At 36.0% G+C, this 26,762-nt stretch overlaps 1 pseudogene; it reads left to right on the top strand.

Annotated features, from left to right (window-relative positions):
* Positions 1–561: 561 nt before the first annotated feature.
* On the top strand, positions 562–24,268 carry LOC144374901 (axin interactor, dorsalization-associated protein-like; annotated as a pseudogene).
* Positions 24,269–26,762: the final 2,494 nt, after the last annotated feature.

The following is a 26,762-nucleotide window of genomic DNA, read 5'->3' as shown; positions in this document are numbered from 1 at the left end:
AAGAAATTGTATAGAGGTTCATACACATATGGTTATTCCAAAGTTTTGTTTTTTGTTTGGTTAAAATAACTAACAGGAGACTTTCTTTATCTTCATCAACAGACAGCTAGTTACATATAAATTGTCAGTCATTCCATTCATTGCCTTACAGAGTTAAAAAGAAAAGTACCTGTACAACGCGATGGTCTGGGACTATCTTGAATATGTATTATTTTAAGATATAAACTGAGAACAACTGAATGTATATGGGCTCATATTTGCTTTGAAAATAAGCATTAACCCAGCTCTCCTTTTCATAGTGAGAACATTGTTCCTATAACCTATTCCGAGTTTGCCTGTCTGATTGCAGAAAAATAAATGTACTAGTCGTCTACTGCTCTGATTCTGCAGTGCCCAACAGTCAATCAATCTTATTGTCAGATCAGAACAAAAACACAGTCCCAGCCCGGAAGCTTGAAGGAGTCTCTGCTTTGGTGGCAAACAGCTGGGAGTGTGCTGGACCTGACTAAGCAGGGCCGACTTCTCCGCCCCAGCTCGCCTGATCCAGCTTCCAGGCTCGAAATGAGCACTTTCTCCTCGTCCACCTCCCCCCAGTACAGCAGAGGTTACCCGACAAGACGTCACCACTACACACAAAACTCCTGTGCTTTTTTAAACACACGTTTAAAATGAAGGGGAAAAAAAGCAGCAAAACTCGATTGGAAAAAAGTTGCAAAACATGTTTTTGATAAAACCATTTTCTATGGAAAGAAAAGGGGGGAGACTTGAAACTCGGGTGTAGAAACCTAGGGAAAGCGGCCTCTGTCCGCTAAGTAAAAAGTCTGAAATTTATCACCAAACCTCTGCAGCAAAGGCAGGAGAAGCCTCGGGAAGCTCCGCTCCGCGACCTGCCCCGCCCTCAGCAGGTCTCCCAGACCTGCGACCGGCCCCGCACCCTGCTCCCGCCCCTGTCCGGCGCACCAAGGGTCTACGTGCCAGTCCCGCCTCACCTCACCCCGCCCTGTCAAGCTCCCCGTCCCGCGCGCGATCCTCGCGCCTCACCTCCGCCCGCCCTTGTCCCGGGCGCGGTCCCCGTGCCTCACCTTGCCCCGCCCCTGTCCCGTGCGCGGTCCTCGGGCCTCACCTCGGCCTGCCCCTCTCCCTCGCACAGAAGGATTACGCGCCCCGTTCCGCGCGTGGCCCGCACACCTCGGCACCCTCTTGCGCTCTGTCTAGTCCAGATATGGATGTGGGTACCCTCACCTGGCTCTTTTCTGTCAGCACCGGTGAGTTCCCACATTACAATTTAAGGGGTGTGGCAGAGGATCACTGGGACAGGGTTCCAGTCCAGACACCAGATCAGATCACGGGGACTGAGCCTGGGTCCCTCCCCAGGCCCCTCCACCGCCCCCGCGGGGTCAGTCCCACCTGGTGCAAGTGTCTGGCTCTTCTCCTGAGGCCCTCGAGAGGAGTGAGAAAGAAAAGAAATAGTAAGGGCAGGAGGTGGGAGAGACAATAGGGAAGGAGACCACAGGCTGGCAGTCTCTGGTGACATCTCGCAGCCAGGAATCGGAGCCAGAGCCACAACCCCCAGGACCAGGTGTGGTCGTGCACAGGGGCGTGATCCCCCCAGGGTCAGGACAACAGACACTCCCAGACCCAGCTCTGCTCTACAGACTTTCACCCACTGCAAACCCTCAGCATCCCAAGGCTGTTGACTCTTGAACTTCCCACCACACTTTGCCTGGGGATCTCAGCACATGCGCCCACAGAGCCTCACCAGCCAACAGCCACAATCACTTTTCTGTGATTCAGTGAGCCACCACCCAGCTCACCTCCCTTCACTCCTTTTCTCATCTAGCCACGCCCCATCCAGGGCCTCCCTAGTTCCCTTCCTCCTAGGGACCCTAACCTCCACCAGGACCACCTGGCACCATATGCCTCTGCCTGAGGACATACCCTGCAAACATCCCCCACCTCACCCAAGATCCTAAAGCAAGAGCAGGGGCCCCATTTCTCTAATGACCCTGGTGATGTTATACAGCTGGGGGTCTTCCTAAAAACTGAGGCAGCTGGAAGACCCCCATCTTCAAACCCTGATTCTTTTGATCAACTCAGAAAGGTTTCAGACATTGCTCAAAGTAGGAAAAGGGACATTCTCAAGGGAGAGAGTGGGTCCTCTCAGAGGGGAGAGACAAGGAGCACTCTCCTGTGCTCCAGTTCTTTCTTTGGGGGGTGGGGGCAGGAAAGTTTCCAGAGAGTCCCACCAGGCCCACCTCTTGGCTCTTGACTGACAGCAGGGTGACATCAGAATTTCAAGTCTGCTTTGCCATGACAACTCTGTCACCTTGGCCCATGCTGACTGGTTCTATCTGGATTCTTAATCATTTTTACAGGTTTTATGGTTAGCAGGAATTATCTTTATCTTCCAGAATCTGGTCTGTGAAGGGACACATAACTTGGGTTATTCTTGTCAATGTTACTTCCTGCCTGAATTTCCTTGTAGATAATAGTTTGCTGAAGAATAAGACATATTCTTTCCACTTTGGTTAGTCAGGGCTGCAGGTAAATTGGTTTTTGGCAAAGAAAGCATGTGGGGGTGAAGAAAGCATGTGGGAATCAGCACAGTGGGACATTTCATAGAATTATTCTCTAAACGTGTGTTCCCACCCTCCTCATCTGTCTGTCCCCTAACAGCAATGGTACATCTATACATTTCTGTAGTAGCATCTATAGACTTCTGACCTTGGATCCTAGCCTCATCTAACTCTTGAGGATCCAGCATCATATAAGGGTATAAAGTAGGCACAAGTTGTTTACTTTCTCCATAAAGGCAGATAGTAAGGGGTGGCAGGCCTCTGCAGGCCACACTATAACTGTCTCTATATGAAGTACTCATGAGAGCAACTGAAGACTACATGCCAATGAATGGGGCACTGGCATTTTTTTCTATGCCCTAGTTTTCTCACCCTAGATTAGGGTATCTCCTGTGTCTCCAGTGTTGGTGCCCATCCTTATGCTGTCTTTCCCAAGTGATTCTGCAGATGCATATTTTATGCTCCTGTGGCTTCAGATGGTCTGGTGTTTAGGAGGGGTTCCTGTAGATTGAGGCCTACTGTACCCCCACCCACACTCACACCCTTTGCTGCCCAGTGGATTCTTCGGTTCATGTGGATTATAGGGTACACTTTCTAAAGCCACAGGTGTGAGCTCAAGGTGAAGTGATACACTTAGTAGAGGACAAATGTGTGTTCTCCAGGATGGGATACTATTTTAAACATATTGGTCTGGGGAAAGTAGTGTCAGAAGATTGTACTTGACCCTCTCTACTAGGGTATCCCTGACTCCACAGGTGACTCACTAAGTCCATGGATGATTCATTTCAGTTACAAATTCAGAGAATTTGAAATAACCATTGAATGGATCTGTGGCCCCAGACATCTAGGAGAAGAACCTGTGACAGGTCCATTCCTGGCCCCATGTGAACCTTGTCAGAACCAGGGGGCCATCATGATGCTTCTTGAGACAGGGTCTCCCTATGTTGCTTAGGTAGATGAACTTCTAGTCCTCCTGACTCAGGCTTTTGGTACCTGGAATTACAGACACATGCTACCATAACAGGATCAACTTTTAAAAATTTTTGTTATATACATTTTTAATGGTTGATTTTTTTGCCCATTTCATTAAACTCTTATTACAATATGATCATTTCTGTGTTTTTGTTTCTGATATGAGTGAGACATGATCTTTTTGTTACCTGCTCCCCATTCTTGGTATCTATTCCATTGTTGTGTAAGTGATCAATATTTATTAATATTACTTATTAATATTGAGTTGATTTAACAGTTTAGTAACAATGATCATGCAGAAGTATAGAAAAGATGTTCTTATATTAAAAAATAAACAGTATTTCTTAGTGAGATAAGAAATATTAGGATTCTAGTCAACTAGATCAAGAAGGTCATGGAGAGAGTGAATGTCCATTTTAGATTTTCCCTTGCCATTTTGTATAAATTTATTTAGGCTGTAATTCTCTCATTAGCCTGTAAAGGAAGTAGCATTCTCATTTTAGAACTGGGAAGATTAAAGTATTTATGTAAATGTTGAAGTTATTGTTGTAATTGTAGGGCTAGGCTTTGATCTAAACCTTCTACTTTGATCTCCTGCTGCTTCCCCTTTGCTTGTCAGACTTAAGTTCCCACAGTCCTTTCTGTGCCTTGAATAAGACAAACTGTTTCCTACTTGGAATCTTTGTTGTTGCTCCAGCCTGTTCTCTAATACCTGGGAAGCCCTTATGCTAGAGCCACTTGTGGATGATTCCTCTCATCTCAGGTCTTGGCTCAAATGTCTTCTTACAGTATAGTTTTGAAAGGCACCCTGTCTACCTTAGCTACTCCACCAAGTTCTCTCTGCTTTTACACAGCATCCTGTTTGTATCCTTCATACCACTAATCACATCTTACATTATCTTGTTTATTTGTTGGCATATTTATTGTCTACTTTTCCTTAGTAAGGACTAAGGTCCAGATATGAGTTCTTGATAACTGTGTGTATCTTTAGCACCTAAAACAGTGATTGGAACATTGTGAGTACTCGGTATGCATTATTGAGATGAAGAAAGAGATAAAGGATGAGGAAGAGCTAAAGGGAGAGAGAATAAGAGTGAGTAATGAGAATCTAGATACAAGTTTCCAACTTTTTTCTCACTGGATGATTGACTCCTATTGGAATAAGTTATGTAATTACAACCTGTTCTTTTTTAATTTCCTTATTTAGGAATCCAATATGCCATACTCCTTTTAACTCAAATCTGCAAGACTCCAAAATTAAAGTCTGAGTAATTAGAGTAAAAACCATGGGTTGCACAATTAATAATGCTAAATATTCACCTTGAAATAATTGCAGGTAGTCACTAGGAACCCATAAATTGGGGAATGAAACAATAAATTTCATAAAATACTTTTCCAGATACAGATAGAATTGTAGAACATCTGTCTGTAGGCTTACATGCCAGAAAGTAATCAACCAGGACACAAGAGGTGATAGCATTATGTTGTTTGATGACTTCCCTGAAGAGAAAGTCTGCTGTGTGTGTGTGTGTATGTGTATGTGTGTGTACACACGTGTAAAAAAAAATATATATATATATATATGCATGTATATATGTATTTACACATATACAATAAATTTCATCATAAAAGGAATATTAGAATTATAACCTTGCTTCTACAAACCTTACCAGTGTGATAAGTATTGAGGAAAATCTACTGAGGATAAAGAATAAGATGTGATTATCTATTTCTCTTTAATTAGTCATCTTCAGTATCAATCTTTTAATTAAAATACTTCAGGAGAAGAGGTATTCTCTTTCACTGGTACCTCATATCACCTAGGACCTTGTACATTGGAGAACTATTTTATGGTTCATTTTCTATGAGGGCTCTGAGACTTTCCTTGGATATCTTACAGTACTCTGAAAATACTGGTACCTGCAGTCCACAATGGACATTTTTATTTTGCTATGACATTCAGTAGTCAATTGCAGAGTCTTGAAATGATAGTGAAGCTCGGAATTTAAAATACATATATTAATGTGTGGTTAATACACTATAAAATATGATTAAAAGTATCAATTTAAGATATAACATATAAGACTAACTAATATATAAGTCTAAGATTATGATATAAGTCTAATGTTGGTCTATGTATTTTTTTTTTTTTTTTTTTTTTTTTTTTTTTTTTAAGAGAGAGTGAGAGGAGAGAGGGAGAGAGAGAGAGAGAATTTTTAATATTTATTTTTTTTTAGTTCTCGGCGGACACAACATCTTTGTTGGTATGTGGTGCTGAGGATCGAACCCGGGCCGCACGCATGCGAGGCGAGCGCGCTACCGCTTGAGCCACATCCCCAGCCCCCTATGTATTTTTTTTAGTCCTAAAGAATATTCTCACATATAATAAAGAATTTCCATTTGATGTTCAGCCTGTCCCATTAAGGTAAATAAATAAGCATCCATATTTTATCTTCTGATTTTATTATCTATTTTATGCCTGTTTTTCAAATATTTCTGTATTTTTTCCCTATCAAATTTGGTATTGGTGATATGGCTGATACCATTGGTAGCAATGAGATGATTGACATTGACATTTATATCAACATTAACCTAATAATCAGCATCTTATCTGGGAAGTTAGTGGCTATGAGGGTTAGCTGGTGTATTAAGTGGAGTAGCTCACTAATTTTTCTGTCCTTTTTTATATAGGAGAATTTCAGCCCCTGGTGAGGAAGAGCATTTGGAATTTGAAGAAGATGAAGAAGAAGGTGGTGCTGGAGCAGGGTCTCCTGATTCTTTTCCTGCTAGAGTGCCTGGTGGGTACAAAAAATGTACATTATATAATTCAAGGTCAGGTGTTTGGAACTTACTTTTGTACTTGTTAGTGGCGGGTAAAACATCTCCAGGTTTGCCAATCTTAAGCAAATTATCATGGCCATTCTGATAGCGGTAGCTAATGATTTATTGTGAAAGTATCTTACTATTTGTGTCAGGGATCCTCAAAACATCCCGTGTTTAGTGATTGGCTAGGAAGACCCACAGGACTCAGCATATAGCTGTACTCACAGTTGTATTCTGAGTCATTACAACAAGAAAACACAAGAACAAAATCAGCAAAGGGTAAAAGCACACAGGCAAATTCCAGAGGAAACCAAACTTCTAAGAGTCCTCTCCCAGCAGAGTCAAATATGTACTTGATTCTCTCAACATTATTTCACACCTGTAAAATGAAAAATATTGTCTATTGGGGAAGCACTGTAGAGATTCAGTGCACAAGACACTTATTGGGGTTAGCATGAACCAAAACTACAGACTCCAGGAAGAAAGCAAGTGTTCAGCACAAAGCATATTGTTTGCATGGACGGTTTAGGCACAGTGATCTTCTTAACAGGGCATGATGGGAATCCTGATGAAATCCAGGTTCCCAGATGCTAGCCATGGACCAACATTGTAAGTAGGCTTTCTAGAGTAACTGTTTGCTATGTTAATTCTTTTCTTTATATATCTAGCTGTTCTTTAAATAATCATATATGATTGTGAAACCTGGACCTGGAGGAACAGATACTATACAGTTGCCCTTAACAGGGAAATAAAGAATACATAGCAAGTTCTTTTTATTTGTGGAAGATCTTGACAAGGTTGTAAAATACCCTAGTCAAGCACCCTGAGTGAATTTTTTGCCTCTTCCACTTCTATAATTTCTTCTGTTCTTATACAGTGCACAGTTTTTACTTCTGATGAACTAGTTCATTTTTTGGAAGTGTGGAAATAACACTGTACTATTGTGATGCATTTTTTATGCTTTATGGTATAATTAAATATAATATACATATCATCCAGAAAACTTCATAATTAAAGTCATATTCCAGTAATTTAAATACTCTTTGGTAGAAGACGTTTGAAATATAAACAGTATAGGCTTAGACAAACAAGATACCTGCGCTTTTGAGTCTAACATCTGCCAATCAGTAGTTAAGTGACTGTACTTTTTTCTTTATAAAAGGAGATGTTGACAATGCCTAATTCATAGGGTTACAATGAAAATTAAGGCACCACATACAAAGCATTTGGCATGATACTTTTCATTTGCTGGGGTAGTGGTGGCTACTGTATTTTCATTATCACTTCTAAATGGTGCTAACAGTCCTACACCAAAGGGTTATTGGAAAAATTACAGTCACTATAAAATGTTATTGTTAGTGTTTCTTTGATACAAGGTAATTATTTCCAATCTGTTTGTCCTTATGAAGAAAGAGCTATATTTTACTTGTCATATTTGTAGGAAATTTCAAGATTGCTGAGATGATGAGGTAAATAAATTTGCTAAAATTTTTCTGTATTTTTTATTTCCTTTTCAAACCACATGCTGTACTTGAAATAGATTCCAGTTCTATAAATTTCTGGTTTGATTATTTGTTCACTAGCTATACTTCTGTAGCAAACAAGATCCTTGAAGCAGATGATGTAAGTCATGAAATGGACAGATTAAGGTCTTTATGGGTTTCAGGTTGCTGAGTTGAAAAGAAACTCTGTAAATTAAGTCTATTTACTATGAAAGATTAAGCCCAAAGTAATTAGATTTTTGTATTCTGATATAGCATTTTGGTATTTTATTTCAGAGATACAGAAAGCTCACTAAACCTTTCTATTCCCTGAATTATTTTCCTCAAAGTAAGAAAGAGTACATATAGTTCAATTGGCTATATTTGATTTTCGATCATATTTTCCAGGGCCTGTGTCATTATAAAATTAAAAATGTCATTGAAGGACAATTTGACCTTTAACTTAATTGTAGAATGGGGAAAATTGTTATACTGTGGACATCCAAGATTTCATTCATGATAAGGCTGTTGTGTCTATATTATCATGGCAGGGTGCTCCTAAGAATTATAACATTTTTATTATCTTTATTTTATGTAATTTATATAATTGTAAGTTTGTTGTATTTTTTTTTTTTTTTTTTTTTTTGGTACTGAGGATTTAACACAGGGGTACTTTACCAGTGAGCCACATCCTCAGCCCTTTTTATTTTTCATTTTGAGACAGGATTTCACTTAGTTGCTGAGGGCCTCACTGAGTTGCTGAGATTAGTCTTAAACTTGGGATCCTCCTGCCTCAGCCTCCCAAGTCACCTGGATTACAGGCTTGTACCACAGCATCTAGCTTATTATGATCTTTTGAAAAAATATTTATTAAGGTGTCCCTTACATATATAAAAGGCATCTTTTTTTAGTGTGCAGCTTTATGAGTTTTGACAAACACACATGCTAAACACTACTACTGTTAAGCTAATGAGATGAAGTATAATATATGACTATGGTATGACCAAGAGTAGTTTATTCCCATTTAAAATTAAAAATGAATTTTTATCCAACCTTTCTTGAAAAGAATAAAAAATTGTTAAACCTTTCTTTGACATTAATATCATTTTCAAAGCCTTCAATTCTCATAAGACAAACAGTAACTTTTGTGTACTGCTTTAAACACTAACTGGCTTCAGTACAAATAGTAGTTTAATTTTCTTAAGGTAATCTCAGTAGATTTCATTTAAATAGAGGATATAAATTTATAACCTATTATTTATTACCTGAAAACTTATTTATCATGTTGAATATTAAAGCTTCTAAATGATAAACCAAAGTAATACAAATAAAAAAATAGCTGATCAGGATTATATGCTTATAATCCTAGCTACTTAAGAAATTGAGGCAGGAGGATTGCAAGTTTGAGGCCAGTGGGGGCAACTTAGAGAGACTTTGTCTCAAAATAGAAAGAACTAGGGATGTAGCTCAGTGGTAGGGTGCTTGCCTCACCTGTGTGAAGCCCTACATTTGTTTCCTAGTACCACATGCACAAATAGCCATGACACAATTTTAGACAAAATTAAAAAAAAAAAAAACATTTCTGAGTGACCTAAACATAAGCCTAGCAATCTCAACATTATTCTAGATTTGTATTGGTTATTCATCTTTTATATAGTCTTAGATATGTACAAAAACTGTTTTTTGAAACTCAAAATGAAGAGTGAATCTTACTTCTTTAATATCAAGCCTGTACTTGTTTCTTTCCTGCATAAATATTCAATTCTGAGTTGAACTTGAGAGTTAAGCAAATATGGATTTCATTTTCAGCTAAAGTGCAGTGTTTTTCTTACTCATGCATATAGGAAGTTGAAAACTGCAACAAAATATTCATTGCTGTTCCATGAATATTAGGGCATCCTTATTTCACAGAATTTCAGAATATATTTAGGGTTAAGCAGTAAATACCACCAAAGTGTGCAGTTAAACTCTGGCTCTCCGTGCACTTCCTTTCTCTCAAAGTCTCAAATTCTCAGACTGAGCCGAACAGTCAGAGCCAGAGTCCCTCATCCAGTCATGTACTTATATTGAAAGAAAAGGAAAATACCATTCAATGTTATCTGGAAGTTCTCCTGGCTATTTTTCAATAGTTTTAAGGCTTGTTAATATTCTATTACTCTCAAGCAGTTTTGGAAACATTTTAAGATTTCTTTTTTATAATTTGTCTTGTTTGTTTGTAGTACTGGGGATTGAAGTCTGGGGTGCTCTACCACATAGCTACATCCCCAGCTCTTTGACTTATTTTTTTTATTTTGAAACAGGGTTTTGCTAAGTTGCCCAGGCTGGCCTCTCCTGCCTTAACTTGCCAAGTTCCTGGGATTACAGGCATGCACCACTAAGTCTGGCTAAGTTTTTTTTTAATCCATGAATCTTGTCACTTGAAGTCAAAAGGTTTTCTCCAGAGCTTTGCAGAAATTGGTTTATAGGAAATGTCTATTGAGTATGCTCTTCATCAAGGCTCTAAGCAACATCTGGCCTGCTTTGTCTTGAAAGTCCTCTGGCCACTCAAATTTTTAACCCAACACCTGTAGTAACTCTTCCTTGCATGCTAAATGGCATCTGTGTATGAAGCATATACCCACTGATTCATCTTAGGTTTTGTGAGAGTATTTATTATTTTTTTCCAGATATGATGGTTACACTTAAGAATTCAGCCATTATCCAAATCACATATTTCTGAACACAGAAAAATACATATTTCTAGTACCAGTCAATAAAGAAAATAAAAACAAAAATATATTCATATAACTTATATACAAACAACTTTAATCAGGTATAATTTTTCACAGACCTAGAAATATTATTATTTGAATGCTAATGACCCCTAAGATTTTTATCAAACTTTTAATATAATTTCAAAGTGAACAAACTTCTTATGATTTTACTCTTTATCTTGAAAGGTTGGACCAGTTTCTCAACTACTAATCAGTTACCAACCAAAAGAAATTGTGCATGTGTTTTCATATTTTCACACAATTTGTATGTGTGTACAAATTGCAGATGTGCAGTACAAATTGCAAAATTTTTCTCTTGCTAGATTTTTAAGACCCATTTCATGTTTTGTGCCATTTACAAAATGTTATGACCAAATAATGATTTGATAATACCATTATTTTAAATTATGTTAAAATTATCCCAAAATAATAGAAAATATTATTTTATATATATCATTTTTATTGGATTTTAAAATTACAAAGAAATGTGCACTTAAAAAATGTGTGTGACAGACTTTGAATTGGTAGTATCAAACATCTGAATTTAATTACAAGTATGATAAATCTAAAACAAAGAAGACATAAATATATAATCACACACATATGATAATGCTTAGTTTACATTTTAGATATCAGGTTTATCTCTGTCCTAAAAGTATGGACAACAAATTTTGTACTCCTTGTTCATGACATTTAATTTACCAAGCACCAAGGCAAAATGAAGACTGACTCACCTCTTATTGAAGTAAATGCCTGTGACAAACATTTGTACAATATCATGTAAAAAGCAAATTCAAATCAGTGTTTTAAAAAATATAATCTTTGGTAATTTTCCTCTTTTAATGTTCTGACCTAGACAATGATGTACTATTTTGGAACAAAGACTGTCATGCCATTTCCAATTTTGGACTAGAAATTGTCCTTATAGTATGATATGAGATATAAACAATAGAAATTTTTAAAAAGCAAAAATAAAAAAGTTGAAAGAAAAGAATGACTTCCTCTTCTGCATGTGAGGACAGGGTCTTAAGGATCCCATTGACCTTCATATCCATGTCACTCCAGACTCATCCTCAGGCTGGTGGTCCTTTCATTGTCTGATTCTCCATGATCTCTATGGCCATCCTACTTGATACTTAGACCTTCATTTTTCTCAGCATCCTCTTGGAACAAAGAAGTTATGGGCAGGGGGTGGGAGGCTTCAGATGTTCTCCCATTGTTTTTCTGTACCTGTTGCAGGTAGAGTGGTGCTTCATTGCTTGGTCTGTGTCAGTGCTGTGGGGTGCCCAGCAGAGGCAGAGGCCTTACTTGCACAATTCCCTTTCCTCTCCACAGTGGCAGTGGCTGTAACATTCTTGGCTAGGTCAGACGCTTTTACACAGTTTTTAAAACATTCTTGAGGGAACTTGTCTATGTTTAACAAACAGCCATTTGGGGGATCCATAGCTACCTTCACAAATTGTTTTCCACAGATGAAGCACAATGAAATAGAACAACTTGAGTTTTTACCCAAGTACCACCTGTTAATAAACAGTTTCCATCAACAAGATGGACTTTTTGGTATCCCCTATTACAGTAGTGTGGTAAAATGGTTCCAAACCTTCTAATTCATTGTCATTACTTTATCAGAGTTGTCTTTAGGTTTAGGCTTAGAATCTTCCTCTCGCAGAAAATCACACTGAATTGAGTAATTCCTTCCAACTTTTTTTGACACCAGTGAGAGCATGCTTGCTCTGGTTGGTGCATAAGAGGTGGTTGGGGGCAGATAAGTCATAAAAAGACATGCTTTCTGTGTTCAGTACAACTTGGGGCTCACCAGCTACCAATGGCTTCCTTTGTCTTGCAGTAAAAACTGAAAGTGGAATTAACCAAATGAACACAGTCCTGCTGCTCACTGCTATATGAGTGTTAAAGACCTATCATATTGCTATCTGGGCTGCTCAGTCTCTGTCCATTCCTGTGAATGTGCATTGCCCAGTGTACAAAGTTCAAATGTTACTCTTTTTTAATCACTCCCTTACTTGGAGTTCTTAGTGACAGCTCAATAACATCCATGGGATGTTATTGAAAACTTGGTTTGGACAGCTGTAGCCATTTAGAGTTTTCCATATTTAAAAGTATGAGGCATAAATAGTGGCCTCACAAAAATGTCTATATTCTAATCCTGGGAACCTGTGACTGTTATGTTTACATGGCAAAAGGAACTTTGCAGAAGCTTGAGATGGGGAGGTTCTCCTGCAGTTCCTTTTAAGGCTTTAGGGACAATTAAAATAAAGATGTTAAAATGAGACATGATGGTTAAAAGCATGGACTCTGTAGCCAAACTTCTGTGTGATTATGGATAATTTGTTTTTCTATGCCTCACTTTTCACCTCTGAAAAATAGAACTAAACTATTGTTGTGAGGATTAGATGAGAGGATTAGGATAGTATGTGGCACATCACAAATACTCACAAGTGTTAGCTATTTCTTATTTACATAGCAATTCCATGTGGAAGAACATTTCTTCTGATCTTTGCTCTAGATCTGAGAGCAGATGATCTAGCTGGAATAGCACAGTTTACACTGGATTGTGTGTAGTGATTTCTTTCTTATCCTTGTTAGTCTTCGAATTTTATGAATGTAGTTGACTTGTTCTCATATTACACTATGTAATTGGATATGTTAATTCTTCACTTAGAAATCTTCCTTTTAATGCATTGGCTCAATTTACAACTATCATGGTTTTATCTTTGATGCAAAAACATGCATATAGATGGTATGGTATTATTTTAGCATTTGATCTTCTTTTATGTTTATTATTTCTTCACTCATTGATATAGATTCTCTAGCCATTTGTTTACTAGAGCATGATAACCTCTAGAACTGGAAATTCAGTCATTCATTCAATAAAATATTTCTTCAACAAAGATCTGTTTATTCCTTGTGCATACTACAAAAGGAACAGTTCCCACACCTTTCAGGATGCTTATTGTGTAGTCAGCAAGACAGAGCCAAAAGCACATGATTATGATTAGAGATGTGCACCAATGTCATAGGTTGGCAAAAAAGAAGGGCCGAGGGAGTTCAATAAATCTAGCTAGATTTAGGACTCACTGAGTATGTAGGAGTTGACCATGCAGAGAGAGAGAGCACATCATAGACCATTCTGAAACACCTTAAATAGGCACCTTTCTATGTAATCTATGATCTTAATTACACTCAGCTTCCTTCATCATGGAACACAATGTTTGACATTCTACCTTGAATTAAACAAGAAATTCAGACTTGAAATCACTGCCTCCATATTAAATTATTCGAAGCATAATGATTACATTAAACCTTACTGTGTAGTCTCAGGCAAAAAGATTGTTGGTAAGGAATGTAGCATCAGCCCTACCATTTCAACTGAAAGACCTAGATGATGACAGGTTATAAAATTGACTCACCCCAAAGTAACAACACATTTAATATCAACTTGGAAAAAAATAATCTTAACATCAAAAAGACTTTGAAAGTTGTAAAGCAATCATCTTTTGAATGTCAAAAAAGGTAGTAAAGAGGTAATACATAAAAGAAGTAACATTCTTGGGGGTTTTGGGGGGTGGGGTGGGGTGGGTTCTTTTTTTGTCTTTTTTAGAACTGGGGTTTGAATCCAGTATTTTGCAAATGCAAGGCAGACACTTTGCCACTGAGCTACATCCCAACCCAACATTCTTAATATATAAAGAAAAATTTTAATTGTAATAACCAAAGCAGAATACATGAGAGGAACAGACAATATGAGCGAGCGCACGAGCGTACACACACACACACACACACACACACACACACACACATACATTTAAAAAACATCCGTTAAACATAAAAAGATACTCAACTTTATTTTTAATAAAAAACAAAAATTAAAGCTAATGTTGGTGAGTCTTAGGGGAAATAGGTACTTATTAATCACTGGTGGGAACAGAAAAATGGTGAGGTTCCTTTGGAGGGGAATTGAGCATTCTCTAACAACATATAAGTACATAATTTTTCCTTAGCAATCCCATTCCTGAGAATTTACTCTGAAGATGCACCCCCAAAATACAGGAAAAAGAGGAGGAAACATTTGCATATACACAAGATTCTCTGTTTAGGTGTTTTTTATAATGATAAAAAGTTAGAAATAAAGTAACTGCCATATGAAGATTGACTGAATAAACATAGGATGCTGTAGAAAATAATTCAGAAAATCTCCATGAACTAATGAGTGATTTTTCAAATTATTGTTAGCAGAATTTATCAAGGTAGTTCACATTAGCAGATTAAGGGGAAAGATTTTATAAAGTTGTCAACAATGCAGAAAAAGTTTTCAGTTAAGTTTGAAATACAGCCTTGATTTTAAACAATTCTTGTCAAAGAACAGAAAAACATCCTTAACCTGATAAAACATGGCTACATGACATTTACAGCCCCAAATCGTTTAATGATGAATTTGAACAAAACCAGAGTGTCTATTACTTCTTTTCATCAGCATTGTTTTGGAAGCTCTAGCTACTGCACTAGGACAAGAAAATGAAATATAAAAGGGGGGATGTTCTTTATTTGCACATTTATGAATATATAGAGAATATATGCAAAAAACCTATTCATAACTCATTAATAAGATAATGTGGTTCCTGGATAGAAAATCTGTACAGACAAATCAATTTTATCTCAAACAAGTAATAGTTGCTTAGAAAATGAACTATTATAATATTTATAGTAGTATTAAATAATATCAAGGACCTTATTATAAATTCAACAAAAGAAATATAATAATACTATGTAGAAAATAAACATTTATTGAAAGAAATAAAAGAATATCAAAAGGAAAAGGAAACTGGAGCAATCTTGAAATTAGGGAAAAAGATAGAAGAGTGACTTAATAATTGTTATGGTTGGTGAGATGTTGAATTGTACATTCTCTTTTACTTTTTTCATTTCTCTCAATTGAATTGTTTATGAGAATGCATTTTATAAAAACAGTGAAGTCATTATTCTTTTTTTCATTTGTTCATAATAGTTATTCTTGACATTAGATTCATTTGGACTAATTATAAATGCATGGGATATAATTTGCTCCAATTCAGTCCCTTCACCCTCCCCATCCTCCCTCCCACTGTTCCCTTTCATCTACTTTACTGATCTATTTATTTACATTTTTTAAAATTAGTATGTTATAGATATTCAAAATGATGAGTTTTATTATAGTATATTCGCATATGTGCATTGAAAAGTTAATTTGGTTTCATTCCACAGTTTTTCCCTACCCACTCCCCATTCCCTTCTTTTAATTTTATTGATTTTATTTTTTTAAATACACGACAATGGAGTGTATTACAATTCTTATTACACATATAGAGCACATTTTTTTTTATCTTTGTATAAAGTATGTTCATGCCAATTCACGTTATACATATACTCGTTTTTTTTGCATTACAATTCTTATTACACATATATACCACAATTTTTCATATCTCTGTATATAAAGTAGGTTGACATCCAATATGTGTCTTCAGACATGTACTTTGGATAATGATGTCCATCACATTCATTCCACATTCATTAGGAGGCTAATCCCCTGCCTCCTCCCTTTCCCTCACTCCCCTCTTCCCTATCTAAAATCCATCTATTCATCCCATGTTCCTCCTCCCTACCCTATTATGAGTCAGCCTCCTTATATCAGAGAAAACATTTGGCATTTGTTTTTTGGGGATTGACTAACTTCACTTAGCATTATCTTCTCCAATGCCATCCATTTACCTGCAAATGCCATAATTTTATTCTCTTTAAAAAACGTTCATAGTGTATATATGCCACATTTTTAAAAATCCATTCATCCACTGAAGGGCATGTAGGTTGGCTCCACAGTTTAGCTATTGTGAATTGTGCTGCTATAAACATTGATGTGGCTGTGTCCCTGTAGTATGTTGTTTTTAAGTCCTTTGGGTATAGTCCAAGGAGAGGAATAGCTTGGTCAAATGGTGGTTCCATTCCCAGATTTCCAAGGAATCTCCATACTGCTTTCCAGATTGGCTGCACCAGTTTGCAGTCCCACCAGCAATGTATGAGTGTACCTTTTTCCCCACATCCTCTCCAATACTTATTGTTGTTTGTCTTCATAATAGCTGCCATTCTGACTGGAGTTGTATCTTAGTTTTGATTTGCATTTCTCTGATTGCTAGAGATGTTGAAATTTTTTTCATATATTTGTTGATTGATTGTATATTCTCTTCTGAGAAGTGTTTGTTCAAGTCCTTGGCCCATTTTTTGATTGGGTTACTTGTTTTTTCAGTGCTTAGCTTTTTGAGTTCTTTATATACCCTAGAGATTAGTGCTCTATCTGATGTGTGAGGGGTAAAAATTTTCTCCAAGATGTAGGCTCTCTGTTCACCTCACGGATTGTTTTCTTTTGCTGAGAAAAAAAACTTTTTAGTTTGAATCCATCCCATTTATTGATTCCTGGTTTTAATTCTTGTGCCATAGGAGTCTTATTAAGGAAGTTGGGGCCTAACCCACATGATGAAGATTAGGGCCTACTTTTTTCTTCTGTTAGACGAAGAGTCTCTGGCTTAATTCCTAGGTCCTTGATCCATTTTGAGTTAAGTTTTGTGCATGGTGAGATTTATGAGTTTAATTCCATTTTGTTGCATATGGATTTCCAGTTTTCCCAGCACCATTTGTTGAAAATGCTATCTTTTCTCCAGTGCATGTTTTTGGCACCTTTGTCTAAAATAAGATGATTGTAATTTTGTGGGTTAGTCTCTGTGTCCTCTATTCTGTACCATTGGTCTACCAGTCTGTTTTAGTGCCAAAACCAAGCTGTTTTTGTTACTATTGCTCTGTAGTATAGTTTAAGGTCTCATATAGCGATACTCCCTGCTTCACTCTTCCTGCTAAGGATTTCTTTAGCTATTCTTGGTCTCTTATTTTTCCAGATGAATTTCATGATTGCCTTTTCTATTTCTATGAGGAATGCCATTGAGATTTTGATTGGAATTGCATTAAATCTATATAGTGCTTTTGGTAGTATGGTCATTTTGATAATATTAATTCTGCCTATCCAAGAGCAAGGTAGATCTTTCCAGAAATAGTAAATGAATTCAGCAAAGGAGCAGGATATAAATCAACACCCATAAATCAAAGGCATTTCTGTATATCAGTGACAAAGCCTCTGAGAAGGAAATGAGGAAAACTACTCCATTCACAATAACCTCAAAAAAATGATACTTGAGAATCAATTAAAGAAGTCAAAGATCTATACAATAAAAACTACAGAACCCTAAAGAGAGAAATCAAAGAAGATCTTAAAAGATGGAAAGATCTACACATTTCCTTCTTAAAAGGAGAAAGGGAGGAGGAGGGAGGGAGAGGGGGAAGTTGGGCAGGGTCAGATCAGAATATGATAACCCAAAGGGTGGGGTTTGGCCTGCTGAGAACTTCTAACTGAAGGAGATTGGAATCTCAAAAGCAAGCTCAGCAGCAAAGCCTTTGCTCTCCTCCTGCCCTCCTGTCCGTTCACCCTTCTCTCCCAAAGCCAGTCATAAAACCTAGAAAGTGCTCTCTCTCTCTCTCTCTCTCTCTCTCTCTCTCTCTCTCTCTCTCTCCCTCTCTCTCTCTCCCTCTCTCTTTCCTTCCTTCCCTGCTATTCCCTTCCTGTCCCCCTACCCTCCCTTCCCCCCTCTCTTAAAAACCCTCATTCCAGACAGGACCTGCCTTAGGTCCAGAAGGAAATAAGGCTATACAGAGAGGCCAAGAAGAATCTGACCAGACAGGGCTTGCTGGGACCCTGGCAGCCTTTTACCATTAGTTCACACCCCCTTTTCCAGTCATTTCTACATGGCCATCCATTCTTCATGGAACATAAACATAAAAACAGGAGTTTTCCCTGGATCTCTAGGTCTTTATTTCTGAAGGCTTTTAGGTCAAATAAAATTCTATTAAATAATTGTAATGATTTTTAAAATGTAAAGATATATACTAGTTCATAAATTAGAAGAAGCAGTTTATAAAGATAGACTCTTTCTGAAACTCATCTGAATTTTTATTGCAGCTATAGAATTAAGATACTGTATTAGTGGTAAGAGGATAAACAGTCCGGTAAGACAGAATAGAAAACTCAGAAAGTGATTGCCACATGATTTATGATTGAGGTGGGACTGCAGATCAGTGGTGGAAAATGTCAGTCTTTTTAATGAGTAGTGCTGAGACAATTGAGTATTTATGTGAAATTGAATGAAATTAAAGCCCCTACTATACACCGTAGTCAATAATTCTGTGTGACATATGGAATTAAGTGTGAATGGCAAAACAATAAAATGCTTTCAAGATAATACCTTTATGATTTTGGAGTGGGGTAAGTTGTCTTAAATATGACATAAAAAGCACTGATAGTAAAGGAAGATATTAAGAAATTTGATATTACTAGCAGTAAGTATTTATCATAATCAGAAGACACCATGGCAGAGAAAAGTCATTCTTAACATTCAAAACTAATACTTGGTGTTAGAAGTTAGCAATGGTTGCTATCTTTTGGAAGAGTGAATTGGATATGGTGGGGGGAAGGACACTCCCAGGAGGCTGATCATATCTTTCCTAGATCTGATACTAGTTATACAGGTGTATTCACTTTGTGGAAGTTCAGCAAACTGTACTAACAATTTGTACATTTTAAAATGTATATGCTCTACTTCAACAAAAAGTCTTTATAAAGGAAAAGTACTAAGAAGCTATTTGTAAAACATTTGTCCAGCAAAATAATAGAGACCTCCTACAGCTCAATAAGATAGATATCTCAATAAAAAATTGAGCAAAATAATTGAACACACTTCAGAAAAGAGGAAATCATATATTTGATTTATTCTAAAAGGTGCTCAACCTTATTAATCTTCAGAGGAATGCAAATTAAAATGATTGATCTCTTTATACCAAAATTGGCTAACATGAAGAATCTGAGAAAACAGTACCTAGTAAGGATGTGGAGCAATGGGAACACTACTGCACTTGGGCTAGGAATAAAAATTGGCACAACCACCTTGGGAAATGGATTGTCATTACATAGTAGGTATGGAGGTAACATGCCAGGTGACTTAGTGATTCCTCTGTTTCAGAAATGGGTGCTTATGGGAACCAGAAGATGTTTAGAAGAGTTTTTATTATAGCCTTGTTAACTATATCCAAACACTTGAAGTAATTCAAATGTCTATCAACACAAGAATGTGTACATAAACTGTAGCATATTTATACAGCCATGTACTACATAATAGAATGAACTTTTCTGCAGAAAAATTCATATATGATATACATACATGTGAATATGTATGTATATAAATATAAATGTATACATATTCACATTTTTTCATAAAATTTCAGAGGTGTTTCTTAACTCTCTGAAGTTCATCCCAGATGTCCAGGTACAAGCCCCTCTTCTAAAAGTACCCTCATTTGTCAATCAAAGAAGATGCATAAAAGGTATTATGTATATATTTAATGATATCAGCCTGAGCCCATTTAGGTTTGTTAATGCAACAGTGGAATGCAGCCTCCAGGCCTTCCCATTATTTCATTTGTCTGTATTGTCTTCATATTTGTTTAAATTAGAAAGTAATACATTTTTAACAGCACTGTTGAGGTATAATTTGCATTTCATAACATTTCCCTTCTGTAAGTATAAAATTCATCGATTTTTGACACCTCTATAGAGTTTTGCATCTGTCATCACTATACAAGTTCAGAACATTCCCATCACCTCCCAGAATTTTCTCAAGCCACATTTGCCATCAATCAAATGTGTATTTTCAAATGTAGTGTGTTTATTGCTTCATGTATTTCAAATAACTCATCATTAAAAATAGCATAACACATTGTTGAATAGAAACTTGAAAAACATCAACCAAAATCTTTTGTTAAGTGTATTTTGAGGTTCTGTATACATACTTGATTAAAATCAGCTTATTTGCATCTGTTCTCTATTGCTAGTTTCAAAAAAGGGAACATACTGAACAGTTGATTTCTTCCTTCATATGTCCTTGGTGGGTGAATGTTGTCATGTTGTTCTGGGTGGGTTTTTAGTTTTAAAAATTTTAGTTGGTTTTGGGGAAAATGTTCAGTTATACAAATGGCCATTTTATATGGCAGTCTGTATAGTACTAATTTCTGAGAGAATAACTCATACAAAATAGAATGAAGAATAGAAGTTAGACTATATAGTTAAATTAAAACATAAATATCAAATTGTAAATTATTTTCTTTATTAGGAGTAACTAAAGAGAAGAATGTATTGATCAACTCTGATATTAAATGTCTCAGACTTTAGAACAGTATAACAAGTATTTTAAAAGCTTTTCTTGTCTTTGTTCTACCACTTCATATTAAGATGCTGAGTATAATATAGAATTACATATGGAATATAAATATTATGTGAGCATATTATACAATTATGTATAATTGGGCTTCCTCAAGTAATCTTTTTAACATACTTTTATTATACATACTATATACTATTATTATAGAAATGATTATTTCTGCTTAAAGGTGATTTATGGTTGGGAAATGCAGATATATTATGTGTAAAATTAAATATTTTTCTAAAAAAGTATAACATCAGATGTTCATGAATTTTGGAAATAAAAATACATAATGCCTAGCTAGTTCCTAAGAGGTAGGCTATATCTTCTGTTTGTCAAAGTATTTACTCTGAATTGTTGGTGGAGCTAACTTTTACTGAGGTTTCTCTGTTGCCAGGTACTTTATTACCAAGGTTGCCATCAGAACCGGGAATGACATTACTCACTATCAGGATTGAGAAAATTGGTCTGAAAGACACTGGACAGTGCATCGATCCCTATATTACAGTTAGTATAAAGGGTAAATAACTGGCAAATTGCATTATGTTTTTTTCTCATATGGGACAAAGTTTTTGACAGGGGATGGTCTTGTATATGTGACAACTTACTTTAATGCATTCTATAATGAAGCAAAATCCTAGAAGAGATCATAACAGAACATAGTTCGAAAGGCTTACAAAAAATATTTCCTACTTATACACTCACTTTTGCTTTTGAGTTTGTATAGATTTTTGCTCTTCAGATTCCATCTAATGTGCAGACTAAACATACACATTGTCCTTAACAGCAGCTACAGTCTTCAGGATGTAGATTAACAATAGCACCCCTCACCTTCTCCTATCCAGTCTATATTCATTTCTCTCCACAAAGCCCCATGTCCTATTTTCCCATCTCTCCTGCTTCAGCCCCTTCTTCTTCCTGTGCTACTGAGGTATCTACTTAGGTGAATCCTACAGAGGCAGATGAAAATCAGGGGACAGGGAAGTAGGGTGCATCCATAACATCCATGCCCTGAAAGCAATCCCATGGGATGATGATGTGATTAAGGAATAAATTATACCATTTTACAGAAATAACTATAGTTAGTACAAACGGCTTATTTTAATCTGTAGTTTTGCACCAAAGGAACAGATCGGTGCTGAAATTAAATGGAGGAACTATTATCAATTGCAGAAATAAAGTCAGATCCATGGGTTCATTAGTGCTAATTAAAAGAAAAATATGACCACAAAGAAAAACATTTATTTAAAGAACATAATCCACAGCACTAATACTGGTACACTTTTAAATTCTGAGGTTACCAGTTATCAAATATATAGTGTACCGGAAAATATTTACATTGTTTGATAGGCCATTTATAAAACTGCATACTCATTGAGAAAGTATACTTAAAACACAAAAATATTTAATGATTTTGTAAATGTTAAATTACCTTTGCATATGTTATACTGAAATATTTTTATGTAAATATTTTTTTAATTATTAAATGTACTAAATTGTTTTTTGAGCTTTTTGAGACACATAAATGAATAACACATAAACACTGAGGAGTCCATGTTGAATTTGACTAAACTGAGATTTTTAAACCCGAAAATTAAAACTATATATAACGTGCCATCTGGTTGTTGTAAATTCAGGGTATGTTGTAAACAGTATAACCAGAATTTAGATAATATATATGAAAAATTATTCATTAACCAAAGGGTTTTTGTTGGCTGTTCTCATCCATTTTTGGTTCTTAACAGGGAAATTATGATAAGGTTAGGTTTAAAGGCTTTTCTAAATAAGTCATATACTTGATCAAAGTTAGAAATTGGTGGCAGAGCTCCATTGTGGCAAATTATATACTCCAGATTTTTTTTTTTGGCATAGAAATATATAGTGGGCTATTCCCTAAGAAAAAAAACATGTTTGTTCTTTTTACCACTTCACTATGAAGATCAAGTTTTGTCCACTTGGCCATGTAAAGGCTTCCTACCACTTCACTATGAAGATCAAGTTTTGTCCACTTGGCCATGTAAAGGCTTCCTTGTCCCCTTCATGAGGTCTCCTATCCAGTCTATATTCATTTCTCTCCACATACCCCATGAACTTCAACAACTCTCACATACTTGCTCACACCAAATAGGAATCTCTTAGCCTGAGAATCTCCTCTCAGCTCTTCCCATGCCTCTTTAGGAACTGTAACCTTTGCAGTTTCTATATTTTCCGTCTGTATATGTGAATGCTCATAAGCAGAAACTTAATTGTTTCTCCAGATCTGAATGACATAGATTTAACTCCTGTGCAAGATACTCCTGTGGCTTCAAGAAAAGAAGATACATATGTTCATTTTAATGTGGACATTGAGCTCCAGAAGCATATTGAAAAATTAACCAAAGGTTTGTAATTATCAGTTACTGACTTCTTAAGGACACAGTACTTATCTGGGTTTGTGTTCATAGTATACTTAACACAAGATCTTATGTCACATAGTTATGAATATTGACTTAAAGTCAAATCAAAAATTTTTTTAAAATATGCGAATTAGCAGTTGCATTATCTAGTTGTGTAATAATGTGGTTAAATATTATTTGATAGGGAAGTTTTTCTCATAATACAGAGTTAAGGAAGCAGGTTCCCTAATAATTACCTTAAGTCCTTTTAGGAACCTAATGATTACTTTCTAACAGTTAAAGAATTATTTTTTTTCTTTCAATAAGATGCATTGGGTAAAAAGATACTATAACTGGCAGTTAGTTTGTAAGAATATGGAAAGGACAATCTGGGCGTGGTTTCAGGAGGGAGAGAAATGATATAAGGTAGAATTTTTTTTTTAAAGGAACTCTTAAATTTCTATTCTATCTAATACAGGTGCTTATTGAAACCATTTCTATAGGTACTGCTGATACTTAAGTAACTTCTGTTTTTCTTGTGGTATTTAATATTTTATATTCTTTGGTAGTTTATGATTCTACCTGTGTACATAACTTACATTCTTGCTATACATTTTTGTTGTACTTTGTAGAATTAAATGATATGGAGAAATGTCACTCAGACATGCTAGTACCAGAGCTTGGAGTGACAGCCACAGTGAGTTATCAACAGTTGTGTCATCAGACTGTTTGACACATGTTACTTTGTAAAATCATAGGCTTCTGGTGACACATAAGAAATGTGTGGTCTCTGGCTTATGTTGTTTGTTTTAATTCCTTAGGTGCAGCTATCTTCTTTGAATTCAAACACTACAAGCCTAAAAAAGGTTTACCAGCATCAAGTGTTTTGCTTTCATGGAGATGGATGAGATTAAACCTGGGCCAATTTTAGTAGAACTGTAAGTGATATACATATAGGATTCATACTGTTCTAATGGTTACTAGTTCATGTTTATTCTTAGTCCCTCTTATCAAGAATGTAACATTGGAGTAGATCAATCATCAAAGTATTTTAAACAATGATCTTTCTATTGTGGTTACAGATACAAGAAACCCACTGACTTTAAAAGAAAGAAATTGCAGTTATTGACCAAGAAACCACTTTATCTTCATCTACATCAAACTTTGCACAAGGAATGATTCTGACATGAGTAATGTGGAATTTCTGTGAATTTTACCACTCAGTAGAAACCATCATAGCTCTGTGTAGCATATTCATCCTTCAGGAGGCAGGAAGTGAACCGTATCTATAGGCCAGTGAGTCCATTGCAAAGCTGTACCACAGAACTAAAGTCCAGCACCTCATTGTTATGACTCCTTTGGATACAGATTTATTGTAGATTTTGAAACTTGTTTTTACTTTTCTATTAATTGTGCAATTAATAGTCTGTTTCCTAATTTACCACTGTTCCTACCCTGCTTCCTGGAACAATATTGCTGTGGTAGGTATGCTCATCTTCAAACTTAATACAGCAATAAGAATGTGCTAGAGTTTACACATTTGCTCACTTTTGCTCCAATATGGTCTTTTGATTTGAATTAACTTCAAACCTTTGAATTGAAGTGGGTAGGATAGTACCAGATTGCTTTGAAAGGAAATTGGATCAGTTATGGTCTGTCTTTTAGGCTGTTCCTTAGAGCTGGCCTAAATTCACCCTCATCTGATAGTTCTACTTAGAAATAGTGTGCCTTGATCAGATCAATATCTTATATGGGAGTGTTCCCCAGATTGTAGCTGTGATTTTTTTCCAGATGACCAGATTGTTTTTCTAAAAATTAAGCATATTTTTAGTCATGTTGATTAGTTGTTCTATATTACATTGCTATTGTTTCTATGGTTAACATTAAATGATTCTAGGGTTAACATTAAAACCATCTCTCTCAGAATAATTACAAATTTTTGAGTGGGTTTACATCGTCTAAATCATGTCATCTAAAAATAATTGAGTCAGATGCTAATGAGATACTGCAGGAACAACTGCTGTTTTTCTGACAACTGATTGTGAAACCTTAAAACCTGCATACCTTGTCTTTATAAAGTGATGAGTATGCAAAATCTGGAAAGATATTCTATTTTTTTAATATAGGTAGATACGACTGCCATTTATTTCCTATTTAGATATATTGACATTCATATGAAAATATGCAGGTTATTAGCCTATTATAATTTCACCATTTACATTACTTTTAACTTGATGAGACATAAATAAAACTGTCATAGTACACAAGGTGGATATTTGATACACAGAAAATAAAGATTTGTGAGGAGCTTTTTTGTGGGTTACATGTAGAACCCATGTATTTTAATATTCACTATTTTAAATGAACAATGCATGAAGGGAATGCAATACTTGGCCTATTTTTAAACTAGTGTAAACCCTAATCATACCATCAATTTGCTTTTTAAAACGAATAACAGTTATTTTAGCCCTTGCACTTCAAGAGATCTAGTCTTTAATTTTTCAGTTGTCTGTTAGGTCAGTTTTGTTTACTAGATGAATGTTAATAAAACTATATGAGCCTGAAAGAATTCTCAACCAAATTTAGTCTTTTCTTTCATCTGGATTGGGTTAATTTCACAAGTGCAAAAATAGTTCAGTATACAGTAGTTCTAGGAAATGAAGAATTTGCCTTAATAAAATGTTCACTCAACCGAAACTCTGAGTAGTCAAAATTTCCAGACTGTAAACTTCTCAAGAGAAGGGCCTCATCTTCTCCATGTCATGTAAACTTTCCAAGGTGCTTGGCAGCACTCTACTCTGTACCCTGTGGAGTGCTCAGTACCTTTTTGTTTGATGTTACTGATGTTTGATGTTGCTCCCTTAAAATCTACTATTAAAATGTAGCAAAACTGATACATTGTTCTTTCTGTTTTCTCATACTATAAAATATGTATATCAAAGTGATAATTTAAAAAAAAAACAAACTTTTTTTGGTTGTAGATGGACACAGTACCTTTATATTTATATGTTGTGCTGAGGATCAAACCCAGTGCCTCACATGCAACCCCAGCCCCTCAAAGTGATAATTTATATGAAGAAACATTTAGCATCCTTCACATAAGAATGCTTTTTTTTAACCTTGATTTATTTATGTGGTGCTGAGGATTAAACCCAAGGCCTTGCCTGTGCTAGGCAAGTACTCTACCACTGAGCCACAACCCCAGCTGCCACCAAAGAATGGGGTTATATGGAAAAAAAAAGAGGATGCTTTATATGAATGTCTTTCATCAGCATTAAACAAACTTAAATTGAACATTGTCGTCAGCTTAGCTTTAATTCAGACCTGATTGACCAACCCCCCCCCCAAAAAGGTGATTTTATCTTGAAGCAGTTAACACAAAGCAATCTGTATCTCACAAATTAGTTGTTTAAATTTACTTTCTAGTGTGGGAGGG

Source organism: Ictidomys tridecemlineatus, unplaced genomic scaffold (genome assembly GCF_052094955.1).
Source record: "Ictidomys tridecemlineatus isolate mIctTri1 unplaced genomic scaffold, mIctTri1.hap1 Scaffold_93, whole genome shotgun sequence".
Taxonomy (NCBI): domain Eukaryota; kingdom Metazoa; phylum Chordata; class Mammalia; order Rodentia; family Sciuridae; genus Ictidomys; species Ictidomys tridecemlineatus.
This window is presented reverse-complemented; position numbering and strand designations above follow the sequence as displayed.